The following is a 27,262-nucleotide window of genomic DNA, read 5'->3' as shown; positions in this document are numbered from 1 at the left end:
GAAAAAGTTATGTACAAAATTTAAAAGCAATCAAATTTCTTAGTGAAACAAATGTGAGAAAGAGTTCTCTTCCTCAACCAAAATCTGCATGTCGAAGTCTTCTCGAAGTTGCTGGTAGAAGGATTCTTGAGTAAGTGGTTTGCGATACAATCGAACTCGATGGTCATTTGCTTTGAAGGTGTGTCCAGATCCGTCAATGGTGGTTAAAGTAATGGTGCCATTATCATGCACCTTCTGGATTTCATATAGTCCCAACCAACGAGTTTGAAGTTTCCCCGGAAAATCCTGAAACCTTGAATCGTATAGGAGCACCCAATCTCCTTCGCGGAAGACTTTCTTTTTTATGAGGGCATCGTGCCATTTTTCTCTCTATTATTGGATTAATGCGGTATGTTGAAGAGCAAAGAGCTTAATTTCATCCAGCTCGTTGATTTGCTGTAGTCTATTAATCCGGGCCTCGTTTAGATCTAGACCGATTTCTTGTGTTGTTCTCAAGGTTTGTATTTCAAATTCTATTGGAAAGATAGGTTCCTTTCCAAATACTAACTGATATGGTGAATAACCGGTAGTGTTTCTCCATGTTGTTCTGTATGCCCATAAGGCTTCCGGCAATCTCGTAGCCCAATCATGTCTTTGTGACACAATGGTTTTTGTTAGTATCGCTTCTATTACTTTATTCATGCTTTCTACCTGGCCATTTTCCTGTGGGTGGTATGGAGAGGTAATTCTATGCTAAATATGATAGTTTTTTAGTTTTGCAGCAATTTTATTACCAGCAAATTGCGGTCCCCCATCCGCGATTATTTCTCTTGGGAGGCCATATCGCACAAATATCTGGAACAAGAAATGAATGACAGAATCCTTTGTAGCTCTTGGCAGTGCCTCTGCTTCAACCCATTTGGTCACATATTCTGTTGCTACCAAAATATATGTTTTCTGGTTTGATGATGGGTTGATCGGACCAACAAAATCGAGCGCCCAACGCTCAAATGGTCCAATGACTCGCTGTGGGTTCAAAGGAATTTCATCGGACTGTCCAGGGCGTCCTACTCTTCGGCAACTGTCACAAGCTTGAACAAATTTCTTTGCATCTTTGAAGATTGTGGGCCAATAATACCGTGTTTGCAGAACTTTGTGACCAGTTCTTCACTCTGCGAAATTTTCGCCACACGGTCCGTCGTGACAGGGTTTCAGAATGTCAAAAATTTCATCTTCACGAACACATCTTCTAATGTGCATATTTTCTCCTATATGAAATAGGTAGACCCCAATTCAAGAAAATTGGGTACTACGCTACACAATCTATTTTCGTTCATTAGGAGTCAGAGGTTTTGGTAATTTTCCTACTGCTAAATAATTCACAACATCAGCATACCAGGGTGTTTTGACAGTAACAGCGAACAAATGTTCATCTGGGAATTGATCTTCAACTGCTTTTGCATCCATTGGGTTTGGCATTCGTGAGAGAAAGTCAGCTACAGGATTTTCCTTCCCAAGTCGGTCTTTTATTGTGATGTCGAATTCCTACAATAAAATCAGCCATCTTGTTACTCTACCATTTGTAATTGGTTTATTTGCTAAATATTTTATGGTAGAGTGATTTGTATATAAAACAATAGGATATACAATGATATAATGCCTGAATTTATTTAGAGCATGTATTATAGCTAAAAATTATTTTTTTACTAATAGTATAGTTTAACATAGCAGGAGGAAAATTCTTGCTAATATAATAAATTACATATGGTTTTTTGTCTTCTTCCTGTCCTAGGACTGCTCCAATAGTTGTGTCTGAAGCATCTGATGAAATTTGAAATGGCAAGTCCCAATTTGGACCTCTGAGCACTGGGGCCGTTGACACAAGCTTTTTCATATTCTCAAAAGCACAATCAAATTTATCTGTCCAAACAAAATCAACATTCCCTGTTAGTGCATATAGAGGTGCAGCTATTTGAGAAAAGTGTTCTATAAATCTCCTATAATAACCAGAAAATCCAAGAACACTGCGTACATCTATCTGTGTGGTAGGAGTAGGTATTAACAAAATTATCTAAATTTTGGCCGAATCTACCTATATTCTAGCTGTTGAGATATAATGACCTAGGATGAGCCCTTCGGTCATCATCATATAGCACTTTTCATGGCTCAAGCAGAGCCTGGTAGCAATACATTGTTGCAGCACCTTTTCCAATGTGTCTAGAGCTGGGTCGAAATTATCTCCGTATGGTGTAAAATCATCCATGTATACTTCGAACCCTTCATTTATTAAGTCTGAAAAGATGTTGAGGATAGCCCTTTGAAATGTGGCAGGGGCATTGCATAGGCCAAAGGGTAAAACTCTATAGGAAAACTTTCCCCAAGGATAGGTAAAAGTTGTTTTGTCTTGGTCTTTAGGGGCAATCTGAATCTAATTGTATCCACTGAAGCCATCCAAGAAAGAAAAGAATTTATTTCCTGCTAATGTATCTAATACCTGATCAATGAATGGAAGGGGAAAGTGGTCTTTCTCGGTGGCTTTATTTAATTCTCTGTAATCTACACAAATCCTCAACTTTTCATTCTTCTTTGGCACCACTACAAGTGGAGAGACCCATTTGCTATCGGAGATAGGATAAATAAAGTTTACATCCAAAAGTTTTTGTAATTCATCTTTCACAATGTCTTTCAGGAGAGGGTTGAGTCTCCGTTGGGGTTGGCGAACAGGTCTCACATCTTTTTCTATATAAATGTGGTGTGTACGTAGCTGGGGATCGATTCTCTTCATGTCCGAATAATCCCATGAAAATGCTTCCTTGTATTTTCTCAATAGTTTGATCAGTTTCTCTTCTTGTTCAGGAGTCAGGTTATTATTAATGTTTAAAGTTTTTCCTGGCTTAATCTCTATAGTTTTGCTATTTGAAACAGAGGTAGTAGGTATTGCTTGATCATGAGTGTCTTTGAGAGGATCTTCTTCTAATTCATTATTAAATGCTGCCTCTATCTGTGGCATTGTATGTGGGATCTGGTTTCAGCTTGGTTAATAAAGTTGTTAATAACATCATCCTCTATTTGATCTTCGAAATCAATGGCATCTTCTATAGTTAATGCGGATCTAATGTTTTCGGTAAGGTATAATACAAGATGTTTGTTAGTTTTTATTATCATCACACTTGGCTAGGTGGGAGGGTATTGTTGAGTCCCAAACCTGCACTTCCCTATATACCCTTTCAGCCTTCTTTTTCCATTTACTTCATCTACCAAGCTGTCAAATCGTTGCATATTAGTCTAAAAAGAGCTTATGAAATGGTTTCCTAACTATGTTTATGACTGTTGTTTGATTTAGATTTTTGTTCAAGCAACTGCGGAAACTTGTCACTTTCCGCAGCCAGCCCAAGTTTCTGTAGCCATTTTGTTAAAGGCTATGCTACAGGTGTCCAATGGAGAAACCGGCCACATGGGTAAGCTGCAAGTGACGTGTACATGGAGTGTGTCCCCTCAGTTTAGCCAAATCATTAATAAACGATCGTGGTCAACGACGGTCAAAGGAAGGTCCAAATGAGGAGTTTTGCTGTGGCACGGATCTGTTTTGCCCATGTGAAGGTTTGCGTGGCATGATCCTTAGTTTCCGGAGGTACTGGCACACCTGTAGAGCAGCACATGAACTGAATCGAGTAGCCACCACTCCATGGATTCAACTGTCATGATGACCATCACGCTAGATCTCAAGTCAAGGAGATTTACGTGTCTCTTGGCAACATAAAAGCTAGGAATTAGTTGTAGCACCTTTACTTATAAATAACGCGTCGATATACGCTGGATATTTAGTTTTTGAAATGTAATTTTGACTGTTGTCATCAGCCCACTGTACTGTGTTTCACTTTGTTTTATTACTGCACTTTAAATACATGAGAAGACAACTTTCCTGAATCTAATTTGTGACTAAGTGATTTACTAGCCGAGGTTGCGGAGGGCCCCTGTACACCAAAGCTTTGTATAGTTTCTTACTTGCTTTCATTTACTGTTTTTTAAATCATTGCTTGTATATATATTGCGTTGTTCTGATGTTCATTGTTGTCCATATTTCCTTTATGTTTTCTTTTATAACTGTTAGCTGATCAGTGCTTCTTTTACAGGTTTTTTGTAGGTAGCCCAAGCAGATTTACATATTTTTGATAACTACTGAAATGAGATCATCTTGTCCTTTCTGCTGATTTTCATTTCCTGAGTTTAATTCCATCACTGTCATTTTTCAAGTTGTGTTTTGCTTATTTACTTTTCTGCTACTTAGACATCATATTACTCATCTGTTTATGATTTCCTTTCTATAGTCAACCGACTCTATTAGTAAGGAATTAGAATATTACTTATTGTAGTATGATTTAGTTTGCTTTCCTGCAAGTTAGAGATTGGATTACTTATGTCATTTTCAAGAGTTGAAATATGAATAAGTAGTTAAATCTTAGTTTCCTTTTTATGCAATTTAATTTCCTGCAATTTAGATATCATATTACTCAACTTGTTTATGATTACTTCCTATAGACGAAGTGAGTCGAAAGGTGAAGGGTCAGAACGGGGGTTGAAGTAGTGTGATTTAGTTTGCTTTACTTTCAGTCTTTGAGTTGCTTTAAGTACAGTTTTTTACTTTCTTTTTCATACAGCAGTAAGGATACTGGGTCATTGTCACTAGTTCACTGTTTTGATACATTTACTTCCTTTTGAGAATTGATTTCATTACAGTCAGTTTGGAACTTTCTTTTTGAAAACTTTTAAGTTTGGAAAATCACTGTAGAAATCACCCTTACCATCCATACTTAACTTTCAATTTCGCCATCACACACTAGGGAATCCATAGAAGATAAACCCAAAAAAAAACTAAAAACTCAAAAACGACAAAAGACTAAGAAAATGGTTATCTTGTACATATAGTACACCTCACTTCATCAGTTTACGAATCCCAGATTGAAATTTTAATTAGCAATTTAGGACACACTAAATTGACCAAACATTTTGGTGTCGTTGCCGTGGAAGTGAAACTAGGTAGCCAATTTCTTAAAAAAAATAATAAAAAAAAAAAATCAAGGAAGGAAAATTGATAACCTCTCAAAGTATGCTCTCCTCTTGCACTTAGCATGATCTGGAGGATCAGAAAAGAGAAAGTTATTGGTTTAATAGTTTCTTGAGTATGCTCTCTTCTTGCACCTAGAGTGACCTGGAAGATCAGAAAGAGAATTATTAGCCTGACTTAAAGAAAAATAAAAATGACATGCATAGAGCAAGAGATTCTAGGGGAAGGTTTTTAGCTAGAGCCAAGAGTTCGATTTTCACAAGTCCATCTACTTCAAGGAATAGACAAGAGACACCTCCATCATCTCCAACCCACACTCCTAGCCCTAGAATTCCTGGAATTCAAGAGGCAGTAGTTGAATTAGGAGACTCTTCCACACCATCCATCGAATCTGAATTAGGAAAAGATCCTTTCTTTTGTTCTACAGGGAGACACATTGTAATTGAAGAAGTAGAATCACCTGAGGAAGAAGAGGGAGAAATTCCTCCTCGTTCGCCATTAGTAGAGGATCCAGAGGACTCTGAAATCTCTGAGGAAGCTATCATGACAGAGGAGGTAGTTAACGGATTTGGTAGAGGTAGAGGTAGAGGAGGGGGAGGAGGAAACAATGGAGGAGGTAGAGGTAAAAATGGGGGAAATAGGGATGGAGATAACTCATTTGGATTTCCTATAGTCGATGAGGATTCTCGAGCAACAATGAAAAATATTTCACCATCTGTCATCCCAAACTTTCATGGGTTAAGAAATGAGGATCCTGAAACATTTCTATTTGAGTTTGAGGTCGTGAGTCGAACTTATGATTATCTGGACGACTCTCAAAAAATCAAACTGTTTCCTTCAACATTGAAAGGAGCTGCTTTGCAATAGTTCATGGGATTACTCACTCAATCCATTAGGACTTGGAATGATATGAAACAAACATTTTTGGATAGATACCTGGACTATTGTATGCCCACCAATCACAAGGATGAAGTATTCAAAATGGTGCAAAGAGAAGATGAAAACTTGGAGGATTTACTTGAAAGATTCCAATACAACCTGAAAAAAGCAAAAATGAGTAACTTAGATGAGGAAACCCTGAAAGCCCTTCTATTAAAAGCCATTAGAGATGAATGGATAGATATTTTGAACATGATGGGAAAAGGAGACATATCTCAACTTCCACTTCATGACATAGCAGAGCTATGTGTCCATCTCTCAAGAGATAAATCTAAAACTGGAAAAGGGCCTAGAGATCCTTCTCTCATCAGAGCAAACAAATCTGCAACTGGATCAGTAAGTAGGGTTGAGATTGGCAATATGCTTGATGAATTCAAAACTGATATCTTAGGGAGTCTTAGTGAGCAACTAGACACTCTTAAGATACACAATAAGAAGAAAGCAGAAGCTGAAGCTTTGGCCATCTTTTGCCCAAAATGTAGAAAGAAACATGCTCTAAGGGAATGTCCCTTGGATGTAACAGTTTTAGAAACATGTGTGATTTGTTCAGAGAATCATGAGACCAAGGATTGTCCTTCAATTCCTGGGCTCAAAGTTGTCTTCCAAGAAGATCCAAATACAATTGAGTCTCTCTGTTTTGTTGCAAGGAGACCTTGGCAGGGGCAACAAAACTAAGGGTTTAAAAACTCTATGAACTTTCAAACCCCACCAAATCGGAATCCTTGGCAACAACCTTGGTCCCAACCTCAAAATCCTTTTCAATCATGGGTACAAGGCATGCAAAATCCTTATGGGAGATTTGCTCAATTTTATCAATATCTTCCATCTTTTCAAAACCAACAAGCTCCACAACTTCCAAATCAAAACCCACAACTATCATTTCCATTTCAACAACAACAACAACAACCTTCTCAACGGACTTCAAATTCTCAACTCTTGCTTCCATTCCAACAGAAGTCAAATCAACTTCCTTCCCAGCCATTGCCAAACCCCAATAATAAAAGCCCTCAAAATGCTTACATGGTAGAAGGTCAACAATTTCCTACCTATATGATTGTTCCTCTCAATGATGTACAACTCAAATCTGGTAGAGTTTTAGATAAACCTTCTATAGATGCCCAAAAGAAAAGCATTTCTGAGGAAGATTCTCTTGAAGCCAATAAAGGTTCTGAAGCATCTCTTCAAAACCCAAGCACTCAGAAAGAAAAAGAAAAAGAGCTAACCCCCACAACTCCTATAATTGAGCAACCTGCATCTTCATCCACACCTCCTTTTCCTGAAAGATTACAAATTGACAAAGGGGTGGAAAAACAAATCTTGTTGCCTGACTATGATTTTCTAGATGAATTGAAGAATGTTTGTATCAAGATTCCCTTGTTACAAGCCATTAGAGAGATTCCTATTCTAGAAAAAACAATAAAGGAGTTGAGTCTTAAAAGACCAGGAAGGAAACCTAGAGATACAAGAAGAATCCACCTAGTAGGAAAAATTGCAGATATCATGATGGGAAAAATTACTATGCAGAAGTATGTAGATCCCGGTAGTCCAATTGTCAAAACACATATCAATGGGGTAGAAATTCCAAATACTTTGATTGATTTAGGGGCTGCTATCAACGTTATGAGTAGACAGACTATGGAATAGCTGAAACTTCCTAATCTTCTTTTTACACCTACTTTACTGCAACTTGTAGATCGATCAATTATCAAACCAGATGGTGTATTAGAAGACATTTCGGTCTCCTTAGACTCTTGGGAATATCCAGTAGATTTCATGATTTTAACTCCCAAGAGTAATTTAGGAGGACACCCTCTCATCTTAGGAAGACCTTGGCTAGCCACAGCTGATGCTTTCATCAGTTGTAGGTCTGGGGATATGTATATTTTTTATGGTAATTCAACAAAGAAATTCCATCTGTATCCTCCAGCAAAAGCAATTACAGAAATAGGAGATAATGAGTGGGTTGATGATAAGGATACTATACAACCTGTCTTTACCATTTCTGAAGTCAGTGAAGATAGTCAAATTCTGAACACATTAGAAAACTTTGAAACATCTTCAGAATATGACCACACACAATTTCAGTTAGATTCTGACATTGAGTATCTATCATCTAGACAAATGTCTCTTTTCTCTATGGAAGAGTTTGGTAGTTCCGCCATTGAGATCTTTCCAGGTAAAACATTGAATATCAACAAAAAGTTGGAAAGATCACAACAGGAAGAACTAACCAAAATCTTGCAAAAACATTCTACTGCATTTGCATGGGAATATACTGATATGAAAGGTATTGACCCTAAGACTTGCATTCATCACATCTACATTGAGGAAAAAAGTGGACCAATCTGACAACCTCAGAGAAAGATGAATCCAAACCTTAGGGAGATAGTGAAAGAAGAGCTCCAAAAACTACTTAATGTAAACTTCATTTATCCAATTTCAGATAGCCGATGGGTTTATCCTTTGGTTATAGTATCTAAAAAGAATGGTAAATGGAGGGTATGCATTGATTACAGGGAATTGAACAAAGCAACTTTGAAGGATCACTTTCATTTACCCTTTATCGATCAGGTATTAGATACTTTAGCAGGCAAAAAGTATTTTCCATTTTTGGATGGTTTTAGTGGCTATAATCAGATTCAAGTAGCACCTGAAGATCAGGATAAGACCACATTTACCTATCCATGGGAAACTTTTGCTTACCAAGTACTTCCTTTTAGATTATGTAATGCACCCGCAACATTTCAAATGGCAGTACTAGAAATCTTTTCTGATCTAATCCATGATTGTGTAGAGGTTTATATGGATGATTTTACAGTTTATGGTAATTCGTTTGAAGAGGCATTAGAGAATTTGAAAAAAATCCTTATAAGATGTAAAGAAACAAACCTATCATTGAGTCATGAAAAATGCTTTATGATGTTTACTGAAGGGATTGTTTTAGGACATCATATTTCAGGGGATGGGATTAAAGTTAATAGATCAAAAGTTGAAGTCATTTCCAAGTTGCCTATTCCAAATTGTCAAAAAGATGTTAGAAGTTTTCTTGGATTTACTAGATACTATAGAAGATTTATTGAAAACTTCACCAAAATAGCATCTCCACTCTTCAAATTACTTACAAAAGACTGTGAATTCAAATGGGATCCTGATTGTCAATCTGCATTTGAAACTTTGAAAACAAGAATATCTGAAGCACCCATTTTGAGAGGGCCAAATTGGAAACTTCCTTTCCAAATTTCCACAGATGCTTCAGATACAGCTCTAGGAGCTGTGTTGGGTCAAAAGGATTTAGTTCCTTATGCCATTTACTATACCAGTAAAAATTTGACTCCCACCGAGTTAAACTATACTGTGACTAAAAAAGAGTTCTTAGCTGTTGTTCATGCAATCAATAAGTTTAGACATTATATAACAGGCTATGAAACTTTTGTCCATACTGATCATTCTGCAATTAGATATCTCATGAATAAACCTATTACTAATGGCAGAGTTACAAGATGGCTCTTACTTTTACAAGAATTCAATATTATTGTGTTGGATAGACCAGGGAAACAAAATACAGTAGTTGATTTCTTGTCTAGAATCCAAAATACTAATGAAGATTCTCCTGTAGAGGATAAGTTTCCAGATGAGTATTTATTTTCAGTAACTACTAAGACTCCTTGGTATGCAGATATTGCTAACTATTTGGTTACAGGAAAGCTACCTCCACATTTATTTCCTGGTGAAAAAAAAGAATTATTCAAGAGAGTTCAAGTTATTCATGGATTTCTAATGAATTGTTTAAAACAGGGCTAGATTTTGTGATCAGAAGATGTGTTCGGGAAGATGAAATTCCTGACATCCTCAAGGCATGTCATGATGAACCATGCAGTGGAAATTTTGCTGACAAAAGGACAGCCTATAAAATCCTTTCTTTAGGATATTATTGGCCTTCCATTTTCAAAGATGCAAAATAATATGTCAGAAGGTGTGACAGCTGCCAAAGAGTTGGGAGACCGACTCTTTCAAATGAAATGCCATTACAACCACAGGTACTCATCGAACCCTTTGAAAAATGGGTTTTAGATTTCATTGGACCCATTAATCCACCATCTAAATAGAAAAAGTATATATTGGTATGCACTGATTATGTCACTAAATGGGTAGAAGACAAAGCATTACCTTCTGCCACTAAAAATTCAGTTGTTCAATTTCTTTTTGAGGATATTTTTACTCGTTTTGGTGTCCCAAGAGAAATTGTGACAGATCAGGGAAGTCAATTTACATCTAACTTGATGGATAAGCTGATGGAAGAATACAAAATCAAGCACAGAAAATCTACTCCTTACCATCCACAAGCAAATGGCCAAGTGGAGTCTACAAAAAAAGTTCTTGAGAGCATCATCACCAAAATTGTTCATCTACACAGAAAATATTGGACAGAAAGGCTTCTTAAAGCCTTATGGGCCTACAGAACTACATGGAGGAATACAACAGGACATTCTCCCTATGAACTTGTTTATGGGAAAGAAGTCCTGCTCCCCATTGAGTTTCAAGTCAAGACTTTCAAGATGGCAGTCCAGTTGGGGATGAATCTATCAGAAGCCCAAAAGCACAGAATGGAGCAGCTGAATGAGCTAGATGAGATCAGACAAGAAGCAATTTTAAGGACTGATTTAGTTCAAAATCAAAGAGCTAAGTGGCATGACAGATACATCAAAGAGAGAAAGTTTCAAGAGGGGGATTGGGCATTACTATTTGATTCCAAGTTCAAAGACTTTAAAGGTAAATTTCAAACCCATTGGCTTGGGCCATATGAAATTGACAAAGTATTTAACAATGGAGCGGTAAGAATCAAGACCAATGATGAATTCCGGATTTCTCTTATTGTGAATGGCCACCGATTGAAAATTTATCATAAGCCACTCTCAAAAGAAGAATTTATCAAGATGTTCCAAGAGAATTCTGCAATAAGGCTGGTGGAGAAGAATCCTTCTTCCCCACCAGCCTAGCCTTTGTTCTTTCAGTTTAAAAAAAAAAAAAAAAAAAATTGTATAAACCTAAAAACCAATCATAGATTGGCAGTCTTATACAGAAAATATAGAGTGAAAATCAGGGACACTTGACACTCTATATTTTCCAAAAAAAAATCCTCCTCTCCTTCTCTTTCCATCTTCACTCCACCTCATTTGCCATTCCACTCTATCTCCATCTCATTCACATTTTCTCTTTACTTCACTCCGCTTCATTTTCATTCCATTCCATTCATTTCATTTTCATTTCATCAATAAAAGTTCCTTTCAAAACTATTTTCACTAAGTTAGTTCTTTTCTAACTATATTTGTTCAGTTAAGTGGGTGCTGTCCCAGTTTCCGCAGCTGGAAGCAGTTTCCGCAGCTAGAAACAGTTTCCGCAGCCAGAAACGATTTCCGCAGCTACCACCACTCTGTTTTTCAAATTCACAGTCAAAATGTTAGTACAAAAATCATGAAAATGTAGGTGTAAGTGAGAAAATGCCATGAAGACATGGAGCATCTCCAAGACATCAAGAAAGAACAGTTGGTTAAAAGCTATGAGCAAGAAATGACAAAGTTTCCAAAGGTATGAGAATTTTTTTTTATCAAATAGCAATTAAAGTCATGATTATGCATAGTTATCAAACCATAAAAAGTTCTACTATGTGCAATGATTCGATATGATAGCTCCATTACCCACTCCTATCCCACGGTATTACTCCATACACCATGCATTCATTTCTTAATGGTCTCATGATGGGTTTTCGGGTTTAAACTCAAGTTGACTGCACTTTCATTTGCCACCTGCGCTCATAAGATGTGACCAATCCCTTTACGGCTCTTCTCCACCGTATTTCCCATAGCCATCTATCAAAACGTGTGATCTCCTGTACGCAGCCGTTAATTCAAAAAAAAAGATCTCGCCTCCACTACTGTTCACTTACCATTTCATTTAAGATCTTCCTTTTCATACACACACATTTCAATTTGTGAACTCATTCACTACTACTTATCCTCTGTTCCACCTATAATCTGAAGCATTCCCATTACCTGCTATCGATTGCAGCCATTTCATTTTACCATAAACCCTGCAACCGAGCTACTTCCCTCTGCTAAAATCCTCATATGCAATTACATCCTCATTTGAAATCTAAAACAGAGAAAGGAATGGGAAAACTACTAAGGGCAGAGCCAGAAGGACCAAAATATCTAGAAGGTTACCCTCAAGCCAAGGATTTACTGAAGAAAGCCAAATTGTTACGTTTCATTCAAAAGTTTAAAGGCTATAACAAAGAAGTAACCAAGGCTTTTTCACGGTCTTTCGATGGTCAAAAGGTGGAGATTGGAGATTTGAAGCTCACGGTAACCGAAACAACAGTAGCAGCTGCCACAGGCTTACCTCAGGAAGGTGAGAGATGGTTCAAAAATAAAAGCGTGGATGAACAGGCATGGAGAATTATGCTAAGAAACCAAAGTATGGACACCACTGTGTTTACTAAAGGAATTCTTGTTCATGCATTGAAGGAAGAATGGGCTAGTCTACTGTTAGTTATCCAAAAATTTGTCACTTGTGAAGGACGCTTTGGTTCGATGTACATGTACCATGCTAGACTGTTAATGAATTTCTTAGAGAATCAGACTCTTAATTTGCCTTATTTCTTACTTTTGAGTTTGAAGAAGATTAGTATTACAGTCCAAAAACACATAGGCAATATAGACCCTCATCTATACTATCATGGACTTATAAAAATTCTTATTGAAGACCAACTAAAGAAAAACAAAGATACATGGGAACAATTCTTGATAAGAAACTACTTCCAAGAGCCATCTGAGGCCTCTGAAAGTAGTACACCAAAGACACCAAGAAAAAGTAGGAGAAGAGAAAAGAGCACCATAGTCCAAGACTCCCCTACTACAGAAACTCAAGAAATTGGTCAAAAAGAAGAAGAAGACAGAACTAAAGACAAGAAACAGAAGAAAGAAAAAGACAAAAGGACCATCCAAGAAGTCTACCAATCACCTGAGCCATCCATAGAGTAGAATTATCAACCACTTTCAGAAAGATTAGTACATCTTCAGGCTGCTGCTATAGCAAAGAAAAAGGAAAAAGGAAAACAGAGTATACAAGAAAAGAGTACTAGTCCACCATACTTAAGGAGAAGCACAAGGTTAAGAGGAAATGGGAGTAAAACATAAACAAAACGGCCCCATTTCATTGACTTGGGTGGAGAGACACCTGAGAAAACTCCAACTGGCCGTAGTCCACCTCGTCCTCAGCAAGCATTGAAACCAGTCCTCCACATGATGAAATCCCTTCTCGGCCAGAGCTAGAGAGCGGTACTCCTCCTCCACCAGATTTTGAACTCAGTCCAAGAAAGACACCTGAAGTAGATCCCAATCAACAGGAAGTATATGACTACATGGAATCATTAGAAAAATCAGTTGCAGGTCCAAGTACCACTCTGCCACTATATGCACAAGTTCAGTCCCTAAAATAGGAGGTATTTGAATTAGAGGTCCTAAACAGGCATATCAAGCAGGAAAATGAAGTACTCAAAGAGCAGAGCAAAGTAGATAAAATTATTCATGATAACACTATGCTCCATTTAGGACTATGGCAAAAGAAAAACAAGGAACTGAAGAAAAGTGCAAAAAAGTTGAGCAGAGCATTGATCAATCTCAATTCAGATGTCTAATAAGGAAACCAAGAATGGTGGTAGCACCAAAGAAGAAGAAAAGAGGGCTAGATGTCCTAGCAGAAGCATCAGAACATATGGATTAGAGAGGAGTGACTAAATTTTGGTTGCATGAGGACATGCAACACCTTCACAGTGGGGGTATGTTGAGTCCCAAACCTGCACTTCCCTATATACCCTTTTAGCCTTATTTTTCCATTTACTTCATCCACCAAGCTGTCAAATCGTTGCATATTAGTCTAAAAAGAGCTTATGAAATGGTTTCCTAACTATGTTTATGGTTGTTGTTTGATTTAGATTTTTGTTCAAGCAGTTGCGGAAACTTGTCACTTTCCGCAGCCAGCCCAAGTTTCCGCAGCCATTTTGTTAAAGGCTATGCTACAGGTGTCCAATGAAGAAACCGGCCACATGGGTAAGCTACAAGTGACGTGTACATGGAGTGTGTCCCCTCAGTTCAGCCAAATCACTCATAAATGGTCATGGTCAACGACGGTCAAAGGAAGGGCCAAATGAGGAGTTTTGTGGTGGCACAGCTCTGTTTTGCCCACGTGAAGGTTTGTGTGGCACGATCCTTAGTTTCCGGAGGTAATGGCACACCTATAGAGCAGCCTGTGAACTGAATCGAGCAGCCAGAACTACATGGATTCAACTGTCATGATGACCATCACGCTAGATCTCAGGTCAAGGAGATTTACGTGTCTCTTGGCAGCATAAAATCTAGGAATTAGTTGCAGCACCTTTACTTATAAATAATACGTCGATATACGCTGGATAGTTAGTTTTTGAAATGTAATTTTGACTGTTGTCATCAGCCCACTGTACTGTGTTTCACTTTGTTTTATTACTGCACTTTAAATGCATGAGAAGACAGCGTTCCTAAATCTGATTTGTGACTAAGTGATTGACTGGCCGAGGTTGCAGAGCGCCCCTGTACACCAAAGCTTTGTATAGTTTCTTACTTGCTTTCATTTACTGTTCTTTAAATCATTGCTTGTATATATATTGCGTTGTTCTGATGTTCATTGCTGTCCATATTTCCTTTATGTTTTCTTTTATAACTGTTAGCTGATCAGTGCTTCTTTTACAGGTTTTTTTTAGGTAGCCCAAGCAGATTTACATATTTTTGATAACTACTGACATGAGATCATCTTGTCCTTTATGTTGATTTTCATTTCCTGAGTTTAATTCGAGCACTGTCATTTTTCAAGTTGTGTTTTTCTTATTTACTTTTCTGCTACTTAGACATCATATTACTCATTTGTTTATGATTTCCTTTCTATAGTCAACCGACTCTATTAGTAAGGAATCAGAATATTACTTATTGTAGTATGATTTAGTTTGCTTTCCTGCAAGTTAGAGATTGGATTACTTATGTCATTTTCAAGAGTTGAAATATGAATGAGTAGTTAAATCTTAGTTTCCTTTTTATGCAATTTAATTTCCTACAATTTAGATATCATATTACTCAACTTGTTTATGATTACTTCCTATAGACGAAGTGAGTCGAAAGGTGAAGGGTCAGAACGGGGGTTGAAGTAGTGTGATTTAGTTTGCTTTACTTTCAGTCTTTGAGTTGCTTTAAGTACAGTTTTTTACATTCTTTTTCATATAGCAGTAAGGATACTGGGCCATTGTCACTAGTTCACTGTTTTGATACATTTACTTCCTTTTGAGAATTGATTTCATTACAGTCAGTTTGGAACTTTCTTTTTGAAAACTTTTAAGTTTGGAAAATCACTGTAGAAATCACCCTTACTGTCCATACTTAACTTTCAATTTCGCCATCACACACTAGGGAATCCATAGAAGATAAACCCAAAAACAAACTAAAAAACTCAAAAACGAAAAAAGACTAAGAAAATGGTTATCTTGTACATATAGTACACCTCACTTCATCAGTTTACGAATCCCGGATTGACATTTTAATTAGCAATTTAGGACACACTAAATTGACCAAACAGGTATAGAGCTAGATTCTTGATATTACTCCCTCTATTTATGGTCATACTACCTTGTTGGCAGCCAATATAAGCATCAGCGATCACGAGCCAAGGTCTGTCTAAAATCAACGGGTGTCCATCAAGTCGGTTTTTGGGGTTTATTATCATAAAATCGGAAGGATATTCCTAGGAATCAACAGATACCATGACATCATGTAGTGTACCTTCTAGTCTAACTACTAATCGGTCGACCAGTTCTAATAAAGTGGAGGTTGGTTCTACTGATGTAATGCCCAATTTTTGACAAGTGGTGGTTGTTAAGATATTAATTGTAGTGCCTAAATCAACTAAGGCATTTGAAAAGGTTTGTCCATTGATTTTCACTGTAACTATTGGATTTCCTGGGTCTTCATATTTGACAGGTGCTTCTCTCCTTGATAATAGATCAGATAGGGTGCCGACTACTTGGACTGTTGGGTTATTTGTTATTCTCCTCCTTGGATTTTTTATACAGAGTTCTCTAATGGTTTTTGCATATATTGGGATATCTTGGATAGCTTGGAGGAGTGTGATTTTTATGTACAAATTTTTTAGTTCTCCCAACGTATCAAAGTCAGGATGTTCTATAGGGCGCGGTATAATTAATTGTTCTGGGAATGGGGGAGAAGATGTGGTTTTTTGGTTATGAGTCTATTGTCTAATCACATCTTCTTCTTGTAATGGTTATTCTACAGGTAACTGATTTTCAACTTGAACAGTTTTAACTCCCTCGGTTTCTAAAATATGCCCAGATCTTGATTGAAGGTCATTACACTCCCTTATATCGATTTCTAGCTCGAGTGTTTCAATAATTTGGATAGATTGGACTGGTCTGTTATTCGGGTTCGGGTTGGGTTGGGCTGAGAGTTGCGGTCTTACATTGGACTGGGGTTTTTGTTGTAGTGCTAGCAATGTAGGTTGAGGGAGTGGAATGGTTCTTGTTGGCATTATGTTTCTGGTATGGCTATATGTTACAGATGTTGTACTTGATGGCAACTCCCGTGGCAAGGCTCTCAATTTGTTGAAAATTAAGAAGTACGCAGGAAATCAGTTCAGAAGGTACCTGCAGGTACACCATGCAGGGCCCGCGTCCAGATACGCAGGCCAGTCGTTCAGGAGGTGCGTACCCCCACTGCACACATTTCAAGGCAAGGAAATTCACATGTGGGGTTTTCTTATGTGTTACTCTTGGTATTTAGCCGACGGTATTGGGTTATTATGGTGTCGGCTCGTGGTATTGTTCCACGATTTTAGGAGGAGCTTGCCTATATAAAGCAAAGGAGATCACTTGGATAAGTATCTTTTGCAATTGAATATCTTTAGATCTGAAATATTGGGTTATGGTCTTAAAAGCTTGATTTATATGAAAGGGAAGTTGAAGGCGAATCGGTGAAGGGTGATCTCTCGAGCGCATGATCAAATCTGAGCAACTGTGCCACTCTGGTGGACTGCCTATTCGGCCCTAATCAGAAGGACGCAGGTGTTTAATAGAAGAGCTGCGTGGGTACGCAGTGCAGAAGCAGGAGATCTGCGTGGGTATGCAGTGCAGAAACAGGAGATCTACGTGAGGACGCAGAGCAGAAATAGGAGACCTGCGTCGGTACGCAGAGCAGAAGAAGGAGAACTGTGTGGGTACGCAGAGCGACTAAGGTTCAGGTGTGTACGCATAGTAAAAGTACGCGGCGCAATAGCATTTCTGGGTGCGTACCTGCAGTAACAGTACGCGGCGCGATAATGTCTCTGGGTGCGTCCCTGCAGTAATAGTATGCAGTGCAGTTGAAGGAACAGTGCGTGGGCACGCAGTGCGGAAGAAGGATCTCTGCGGGTATACGCAGGGAAGCAGAAGGTGAACTGCGTAGCGACGCAGGCAACAGAAGTGAAAACTGCGTATCTGTTCTGTTGAGTGAATTTTTCTGTTGATAAGGTGTTCTGGGTTAGTTCTGTCATTGTTGATCTGATAACTGTAGTGGACTGTAACTTTTATGTACTTGATGATCATTTGATGCTTTATGAAAAGAAGTAGGGGGTTGTAGCTCCCTTCCAGGAGAGACTGGAAAACGAGAGAGAGAGAGAGAGTTGTAGCTCTCTGCAGGTTGCAGCCTGCGTATTGGTAAAGGACTACACCAGTACAACACCATTGTAAAAGAAGTTTCTAATTTGAAAGAAGATAGAGACATATTGCAGCAGGTGGTTTTCACCCACATTGTGTTTCCACCTTACATCTTGTGTTCTTTGGTGTGACTATCTGTTTTTCTTTGTTCATGCTCATTATTTTATGGTACTGACATGCAAAAATAATTCAAAGAACAAATAAGGAAGATTTATTAAAAGAATTAGATAATACTGATTCACCCCCCCCCCTCTCAGTATTATTTTCAACAGTTGGTATCAGAGCAGGTCCTTCAAAGAAGCTTGATCGCTTGAAGGTAGATCGTTCATCATGAGCAACTACGAGAGAGAAGCATCAATCAGGCCACCAGTTTTTGATGGGACAAACTTCAATTATTGGAAGGTAAGAGTTACTGCCTATCTTCAATCTCTTGGTACAGAAGTTTGGGACATCGTAGAGACAGGCTATGCTTTTCCTTCAGCTACTCCTACAGATGCAGCCGAGAAAAAGAAGTATGAAACAAATGCGAAAGCAGTCAGTACTCTATTAGGATGTATATCTCAATCAGAATTCATGAAGGTAATGCACTATAAATCCGCAAAAGAGATATGGGACAAAATTGTCACGAGCTATGAAGGAGACAAACAGGTAGAACGTGCTAAACTTCAAACTCTCAGAATTCAGTATGAGACTCTCAAAATGTATAATTATGAAAGTGTGGCTAACTATTTTTTTCGGATAGATGAGGTTGTTAATTGTATGAAAAATTTGGGTGAAGAAATAAAAGAGGCTATTGTGGTTGAAAAGGTTCTAAGATCATTGTCCCCCAAGTTTGAATCTAAAGTATCTGCAATAGAAGAAAAGGAAAATCTAAGAATTCTTACTATGTCTCAGCTACATGGAATTCTAACTGCTTATGAAATGAGAAAGGGAGGTCCATCAGACAGAAGAGAAGCTGCTTTCAAGGCATCAGGCAAAGGAGATTATTATGAAGCAAGCCACGTCCCAGAAGAAGAGGAAGAAGAATCAAATTTTGTCAGAAATCTTCAAAGGGGTTCTAGAAGGTTCAGAGGTAAGTTACCTTTTAAATGCTTTTCTTGTGGAAGAGTAGGTCATTATGCTGCAAAATGTCCTTATAAGGATAAAGGAAAGGAACCTGCTAGATGGAACAAGAAACAGAACGCAAATAAGAAAAGCTACTACACTCATGAAGATAGTGATGGTCTATCAAACAGTGATGAAGATGAACAAGGTAATGAATATAAGTTGTTAATGGCATTTGAAGATGATGATTATATGGATGCTATAGATGTGGATAACCTTTATGATGAAATTACTAGACTCAAGAGATGTATAGAAGAAAAGAACATGATCATTGATACTCTACGATTTCAAATTGATGAAAAGGAAAAACATCTTGAAAAATTAGAAGGTGAAATTGTTGGTCTTAGAAAAGAGATTGAGAAAACAAAAGCTATTAATCTCAAGTTTGTCAAAGGATCTGAAACTTTGGATGAGATTATCAATGTGCAGCGGTCTCCACTAAACAAGACAGGTCTGGGCTATAATGGAGAAACTTCTCAAGCATCCACCTCAAAAAGTTATCTTGATGCAGCAAGAAGAAATGAGCAAAAGCACAATGAAGATCATCAGGTAAAGCAGGGACGAATTACAAACAGAAACTATCAGGGGCAATCCATCTTAAGGGTGAACAAAAGCTACAACCAGCCACAGGTAAAATCTTCTCAATTTGGTTCAAGAATAGATGAAAATAGAAATTACAATCAGTTGGCTGGTAGATTCGATAACCGCAGAAGTTTCTTCAATGGACAATGCTTTTCTTGCCATAACTTTGGTCACAAAGCAGCTCAATGTGTTGCATATAAAACGATCATGACTAGGGAAGCTCAAAAACAAAGAAGTATGACAGGAATTACAAAAAGAACCTATAACAACTTTTCGGTTCTTGAAAATGAAGTTGAATGCTCTATTTGCAAAAACTTTGGTCATGAAGACTCTGAATGCAGGAGCAGGTTACAGCAGAAAAAGGAACAAGCCTCAAGCACCAAAACATGGAGAATAAAGGAACCACAAACAGAAAGATGTGGGATAGCATTTTATGCAAAAGGACAGGAAAATCTATGGTACATTGACAGTGGATGTTCGAAGCATATGACAGGTGATAAAGAAAAACTTGAGTCTTATTCTGCTCTAGAAAAGGGAAAGAAAGTCTCTTTTGGAAATGATACTCCTGCAACTATAAAAGGAAAAGGCATTGCTCAGTTAAAAGAAAAGGTCAAGGCTGGAAATGTTTTGTATGTTGATGGATTGAAGCATAATCTTCTAAGTGTTAGCCAGATGTGTGATCAAAGAACCGAGGTTATATTCAGATCAAATGGATGTCTTGTTCGTGATCTTGATACAGGTAAAACAGTGATCAAAGGCAAAAGAACTCCAAATAATCTGTACATATTTGAAGAAGGACAACAACAATGCTATCTGAGCAAGGATGATGAGCACTGGTTATGGCATCGGAGGTTGGGGCATCTAAGCTTTTCACAAATAAGGAAAGCATGCAAATATCAGGCAGTTCGCGATCTTCCAGATATCAAAATTCCTGACAACACCATATGCAAATCATGTCAGTTTGGAAAACAAACCAGAACTAACTTTCCAGAGAAGGAAGGATCAGCTAGCATGCCTCTTGAGCTAGTTCATACAGATACATGCGGTCCATTCAGAAAAAGAACACCTAGAGGAGAAGAATACTTGATATTATTCATTGACGATTTCTCCAGGTTTGTCTGGCTAGGACTTATGAAGCACAAAGATGAAGCATTTGAAAAATTCAAATCCTTCAAAGCCTTGGTGGAAAATGAATCAGGTCACAAAATTAAGTGCCTCAGATCCGACAGAGGTGGGGAGTTTACCTCAAATGAATTTTTCGATTTCTGTGAAGAACATGGGATAAGAAGAGAATTCTCTACAGCTAGAACTCCTCAGCAAAATGGAGTTGTGGAAAGAATGAACAGAACAGTCCAACAAATGGCTCGTGCTATGCTTGATGAATCAGGAACTCCCGCAACTTTCTGGGGTGAAGCTGCACATGCTGCGGTTGTTATTCTCAACAAAACAAATGTCCGGGTGAACAACACTCAAACTCCTCATGAGCTCTGGAGTGGTAAGACTCCTTCGGTAAAACACTTCAAAATCTTTGGGAGCAAATGCTATATCAAGAATACTGATGAGCAGCTTGGCAAACTTGAACCTAGAGCAGATGAAGGCATTCTTCTTGGTTACTCTCCACATAGCAAAGCATACAAATGCTACAATAAAAGACTTGGCAGAATTGTTGACAGCATTGATGTAGTGGTTGATGAGAAGGGATACATTCCTAGGCAAGTACATCATGAAAACATCGAAGAAGATGAAGGCTACCCTCAAAGACAGAATGATGAAGAGGAAGAACCTCAAGAAGAACTAGAGGAGCAGACAAGAATAGAAGAGAAAACCCCATCCAGATATGTTCAGAAGAATCATCCAGAATCTCAGATTGTGGGGCAGAAAGAAGCAGGTGTACAAACAAGAAGAACAGTTGCAGAAGCCTCAAGCTATTTGGCATTACTCTCCTCCACTGAACCACAAAATGTGAAAGAGGCATGCAAAGATGAATGTTGGGTGAAAGCAATGGATGAAGAACTTGAGCAAATCGAAAAGAACAACACTTGGGAGCTGGTTCCTAGACCAAAGGATAAGAATGTTATCGGAACAAAATGGGTCTTCAAAAACAAATTGAATGAAAATGGAGAAGTAATTAGAAACAAGGCCAGACTTGTTTGTAAAGGGTATGCGCAGCAAGAAGGAATAGACTTTGAAGAAACCTTTGCTCCTGTTGCAAGACTTGAGGCCATCCGAATGTTCCTTGCTCTCTCAAGTTTTCAAAACTTCAAAGTATTTCAAATGGACGTGAAATCAGCCTTTCTGAATCGAGATTTGGAAGAAGAAGTGTACATTGAACAGCCAGATGGGTTCATTCTTGGAAATGATCCAAATCTTGTATGCAGATTGAAAAAGGCTCTCTATGGTCTCAAACAAGCTCCAAGGGCTTGGTACTACCGTTTGGACAAATATCTTCATCAACAAGGTTTTTCAAAAGGATCGGCAGATAGCAATCTTTATATAAAATTTCAAAATGAAAAATTGCTAATACTTGTTGTGTATGTAGATGACATCATTTTTGGGAGCAATGAAGAAGCTATGAGTCAAAACTTTGCCTTGGTCATGCAGAAAGAATTTGAAATGTCCTTGCTAGGAGAACTGACATATTTCCTTGGTTTGCAAATCCAACAAAAAGAAGGAGGAATCTTTTTATCTCAAACCAAGTATCTCAAACAGATTTTGAAGAAATATGGTATGGAAGATGCAAAACCAGTATGTACTCCCATGGTCACAGGATGTAGCCTCAGTGCAAATGATGAATCTGCACCAGTACATCAACCAACCTACAGATCTATGATTGGAAGTTTACTTTATTTGACAGGTACCCGACCGGACATCATGCATGCAGTTGGAATAGTTGGAAGATTTCAGGCAAATCCGAAGGAGACTCATCTTCAAGCAGTGAAGAGAATTTTCAAATATCTTCAAGGGACTCAAAATTATGGCTTATGGTATCCTAGAGATACAGATCTTACACTTCATGCTTATACAGATGCAGATTGGGCCGGAAGCGTGGATGACAGGAAAAGCACAAGTGGTGGTGCGTTCTTTATGGGTTCCAGACTGGTATCTTGGTTCAACAAGAAACAGAGTTCAATTGCCTTGTCTACAGCTGAAGCGGAATATGTTGCTGTTGCATCTTATTGCACCCAACTCCTTTGGATGATGCAAACTTTGCAGGATTTTCAAATCACTTGTAAACCACCAATCCCCATCTTATGTGATAACACAAGTGCAATCAGCATCTCAAAGAATCCTGTTATGCATTCAAAAACCAAGCACATACCAATCAAGTACCATTTTCTCCGGGAACAAGTACTTGAACAGAAGGTCAAGTTGGAGTATGTTCCTTCTAAGGAACAAGTTGCTGATATTCTCACCAAACCATTGCCCAGGGACACTTTTGAATACCTCAGGCAAAAGCTGGGGGTTGTTGATGCATCATCTTATTGTTGAACCTTTTCTGATTGATGGTACAGGTTCAGGGGGAGCATATAATGCATTGTTGGCATTATGGAGGATGGTCAGAAGGAGATCTTGGAAATAGTTGCAATATGTCTCTATCTCTTTCATGGTGGATTATGGTTCTTTGTTGCAGATCTGGTTCATTTTCAGCGGGAGCATGATCTTAGGGGGAGCATACCCCTTTGCCCTTGATGTCAAAGGGGGAGAATGAAGCTGAAGTTTGTGAGGTTGCCATCAAGTCCAAAGGGGGAGATTGTTGGCATTATGTTTCTGGTATGGCTATATGTTACAGATGTTGTACTTGATGGAAACTCCCGTGGCAAGGCTCTCAATTTGTTGAAAATTAAGAAGTACGCAGGAAATCAGTTCAGAAGGTGTGTACCCACAGGTACACCATGCAGGGCCCGCGTCCAGATACGCAGGCCAGCCGTTCAGGAGGTGCGTACCCCCACTGCACACATTTCAAGGCAAAGAAATTCACATGTGGGGTTTTCTTATGTGTTACTCTTGGTATTTAGCCGACGGTATTGGGTTATTATGGTGTCGGCTCGTGGTATTGTTCCATGATTTTAGGAGGAGCTTGCCTATATAAAGCAAAGGAGATCACTTGGCTAAGTATCTTTTGCAATTGAATATCTTTAGATCTGAAATATTGGGTTATGGTCTTAAAAGCTTGATCTATATGAAAGGGAAGTTGAAGGCGAATCAGTGAAGGGTGATCTCTCGAGCGCATGATCAGATCTGAGCAACTGTGCCACTCTGGTGGACTGCCTATTCGGCCCTAATCAGAAGGACGCAGGTGTTTAACAGAAGAGCTGCGTGGGTACGCAGTGCAGAAGCAGGAGATCTGCGTGGGTACGCAGTGCAGAAACAGGAGATCTGCGTGGGGACGCAGAGCAGAAACAGGAGACCTGCGTCGGTACGCAGAGCAGAAGAAGGAGAACTGTGTGGGTACGCAGAGCGACTAAGGTTCAGGTGCGTACGCATAGTAAAAGTACGCGGCGCGATAGTATTTCTGGGTGCGTACCTGCAGTAACAGTACGCGGCGCGATAATGTCTCTGGGTGCGTCCCTGCAGTAATAGTACGCAGTGCGGTTGAAGGAACAGTGCGTGGGCACGCAGTGCGGCAGAAGGATCTCTGCGGGTATACGCAGGGAAGCAGAAGGTGAACTGCGTAGCGACGCAGGCCACAGAAGTGAAAACTGCGTATCTGTTCTGTTGAGTGAATTTTTCTGTTGATAAGGTGTTCTGGGTTAGTTCTGTCATTGCTGATCTGATAACTGTAGTGGACTGTAACTTTTATGTACTTGATGATCATTTGATGCTTTATGAAAAGAAGTAGGGGGTTGTAGCTCCCTTCCAGGAGAGACTGGAAAACGAGAGAGAGAGAGAGAGTTGTAGCTCTCTACAGGTTGCAGCCTGCGTACTGGTAAAGGACTGCACCAGTACAAAACCATTGTAAAAGAAGTTTCTAATTTGAAAGAAGATAGAGACATATTGCAGCAGGTGGTTTTCACCCACATTGGGTTTCCACCTTACATCTTGTGTTCTTTGGTGTGACTATCTGTTTTTCTTTGTTCATGCTCATTATTTTATGGTACTGACATGCAAAAATAATTCAAAGAACAAATAAGGAAGATTTATTAAAAGAATTAGATAATATTGATTCACCCCCCCCCCTCTCAGTATTATTTTCAACAGTTCCTACTAGCTGATTCATTGGTCTTTGCCAGTTTGTCTTTGCCTGTCTGCTGGATATGCATTGTTTTGCCAATATGGTGGAGCGTAGGGAAAATTTGGCCAATTAGATTGACTTGCTTGATTCGACCATGGTGATGATGAAGGAAATGGTTGTTGTGACCAATTTGAGAAGGGAGGTTGATTTTTCCACATTGTATTATATTGTTGAGCATGATATTGTGGAGGCTGGAAAGAAGAAGTTGGGTCAGGAACATACCTGATTGTCACGGCTACCATTGACAACACTGATTAAGTAGGTACACCAGTTCTGGTTCTTCTTCCGCTTCTTTGTATACTACTTTCAAACCAGGAAGTGAGGGACAACTTTCTGTTGAGTGGTATTTTGTACAAATGGCACAAACTTGAACTGCATCTAATGGGCACTCTTTGTGGCTGTGTTCCTTTCTACATCTAGGATAGAATATTGCCAGATTTTTTTCTACTTCTACTTGTTTCTGCTTCGCTTGCATAATATCGAGTTGCGTTGTCAGAGTCCCCAATATATAAGTTTTGAAATTCTCCAATAAATTTCCAATTTCTACACGAGTTACTCCTTCTCTAGAGATCTTGTTGTCCCTTGTAAACCTGTCATGTTCTGCTGGTTTTAGCCTTGTGCTTCCTTGTGAGCTCCTGATACATAAATCAATGATGCTAGCAAAATATTCTTGATAAATGTCTCCTCTCCCATAATATTCATTGTTTCAATCCATTGTTCCTTCATACCTTTAATTAATGTTGTTTTTAATACATTATCAGGTAAGGGTAATGATGCATAAGGATATCTTTGAAGATTATACTGAAAACGTTCAACATATTCTTCTAGTGTTTCATTATGTCTAGCTACCATCTGAAATATTTCATCTTTTAATTCTCTGGATCTACAATAATCTTGATATTTCTTCAGGAAAGCACCTTTCATCTGATCCCAGTCATTGATGACACCCCCACCCGAACCCATAAACCATTGTAAAGTAGCCCTTTTTAAGGTAGAGGTAAATAGTTTCAGCTTTTGGGGGTCAGTGGTATAGTCATATCCTCTGCACAACACATCGAATTCAAACAAAAATGCATCTGGGTCTTCCGATGTTAGGCCATGAAATGTAGGGATATGCTGGAGAGGAATTGCCTTCATAGGTGCATTGACTACAATATCTACAATGGGATATTGCAGTGTGGAGGTTTGGGTGTTTGGTTGGTTCTGGGCCATTTGGTCAAATATATGCCAATAACCTTCCGGGATTTCTAGGAGGGTATTCTTAGGTTGGCTAGACAGAGCAGGGATGGCTTTAACAGGAATGGCCTTAACAACACTTCCTTTGTCTGGGATGATGAGAGTTCCTAATGTCTGGGGGGATTTTAGCTCTTGAGGTTCTTCAACTTCGTTCTGGATGCTTTTTGTAGCACTTCCCTTATCTGGGCTACTTAATGGCTGAATTATTCCAAGAAGAGATCTTGGTTCTTCAGTTTCCCCTGTTTCTCCTCTCCCTTCGCAGAAATTACTAAGGTTCCCTTCTTGCAATGATTTTGGGCTAGAATTCTCAATTTCTTGAAACTATTGCTCCTCAGTTTGGATATGCACCTCAGCAAAGGCTACAGATGGTGATCCTGTGGCGTGAAGGGAACTAGTAGATTGTCTAGAAGCAACTTTTCTAGATCCTACTGAAGGCTGAGATTTTGCTTTTTTTTAGGATTTCGTCTATAAAGGTCGATCAAGCAAGGGTCACTGGCCCCTTAGCTCTGTCAGGCTTGGGTGGTGATTTCGAATTCTTTTCAGGCTTTTTCTACTTAGTCATGCACACAAATCAAATACTGATTTCTACCCAAAACAACAGCAAATCTGCAGGAAAGCGGGTAGGGGAGTAGGGCTGTTACATGCTCCTTATGTAAGTTCTTACCTTTCGTTTTTAAAACCAAACTCTCTTGTGGTAAGTACTTACACTACTCTCGAAAGAAACAAATGGCTACACTCTTCCCCGACAACGACGCCAAAATGTTGGGCAGTGAACAGGTTCTTTTTCACCTTTATTTACTCTACATTAATTATCAATCCAGGTACGATTTTTTATCTCAAAGAGTGTACTTAGTTTGAGGCGGTCAATTGTCAAGAGTAATGCTAGTAGTATAGTGCTTTTGCAAAAGTAAATAAATGTTGGAAACAAACTCTAAATGTAATGGCAAGAAATTGGAATGCTTATAACTAAATCATTCATCTAAGAAACTACAGCACTTCATCAGTCAAGGGTGCAGTAATGATAACTCTTCCCTTTGTAAATTGATGTAATTGAAAAGCAATCAAGGAAAAGATCATCAATCTGGGAATTGGACAACAATAGTCAATATTCACTACAGTTTCAGATCATTCTGTTCACACCAAAGCAATGATGATTCAAATAACAGGAAAAGGAACAACACTAATCTATTTAACAAGATTGAACAACAAATCTTTGATCTACAGAAATGAATGAAGCAGTAAGTGTAATCTATAGGAATTAAGCAACAATATTTATCTCAGAAACGATTTGGAAAGCAAACAAAAATGGAACAACAAACTAAATTGAAGTATGAAATAT

The sequence above is a fragment of the Pinus tabuliformis genome, chromosome X, assembly GCF_031772625.1.
Source record: "Pinus tabuliformis cultivar Carrire ecotype Pingquan chromosome X, CPIR1, whole genome shotgun sequence".
Taxonomy (NCBI): Eukaryota; Viridiplantae; Streptophyta; class Pinopsida; order Pinales; family Pinaceae; genus Pinus; species Pinus tabuliformis.
Note: the sequence above shows the minus strand (reverse complement) of the source record.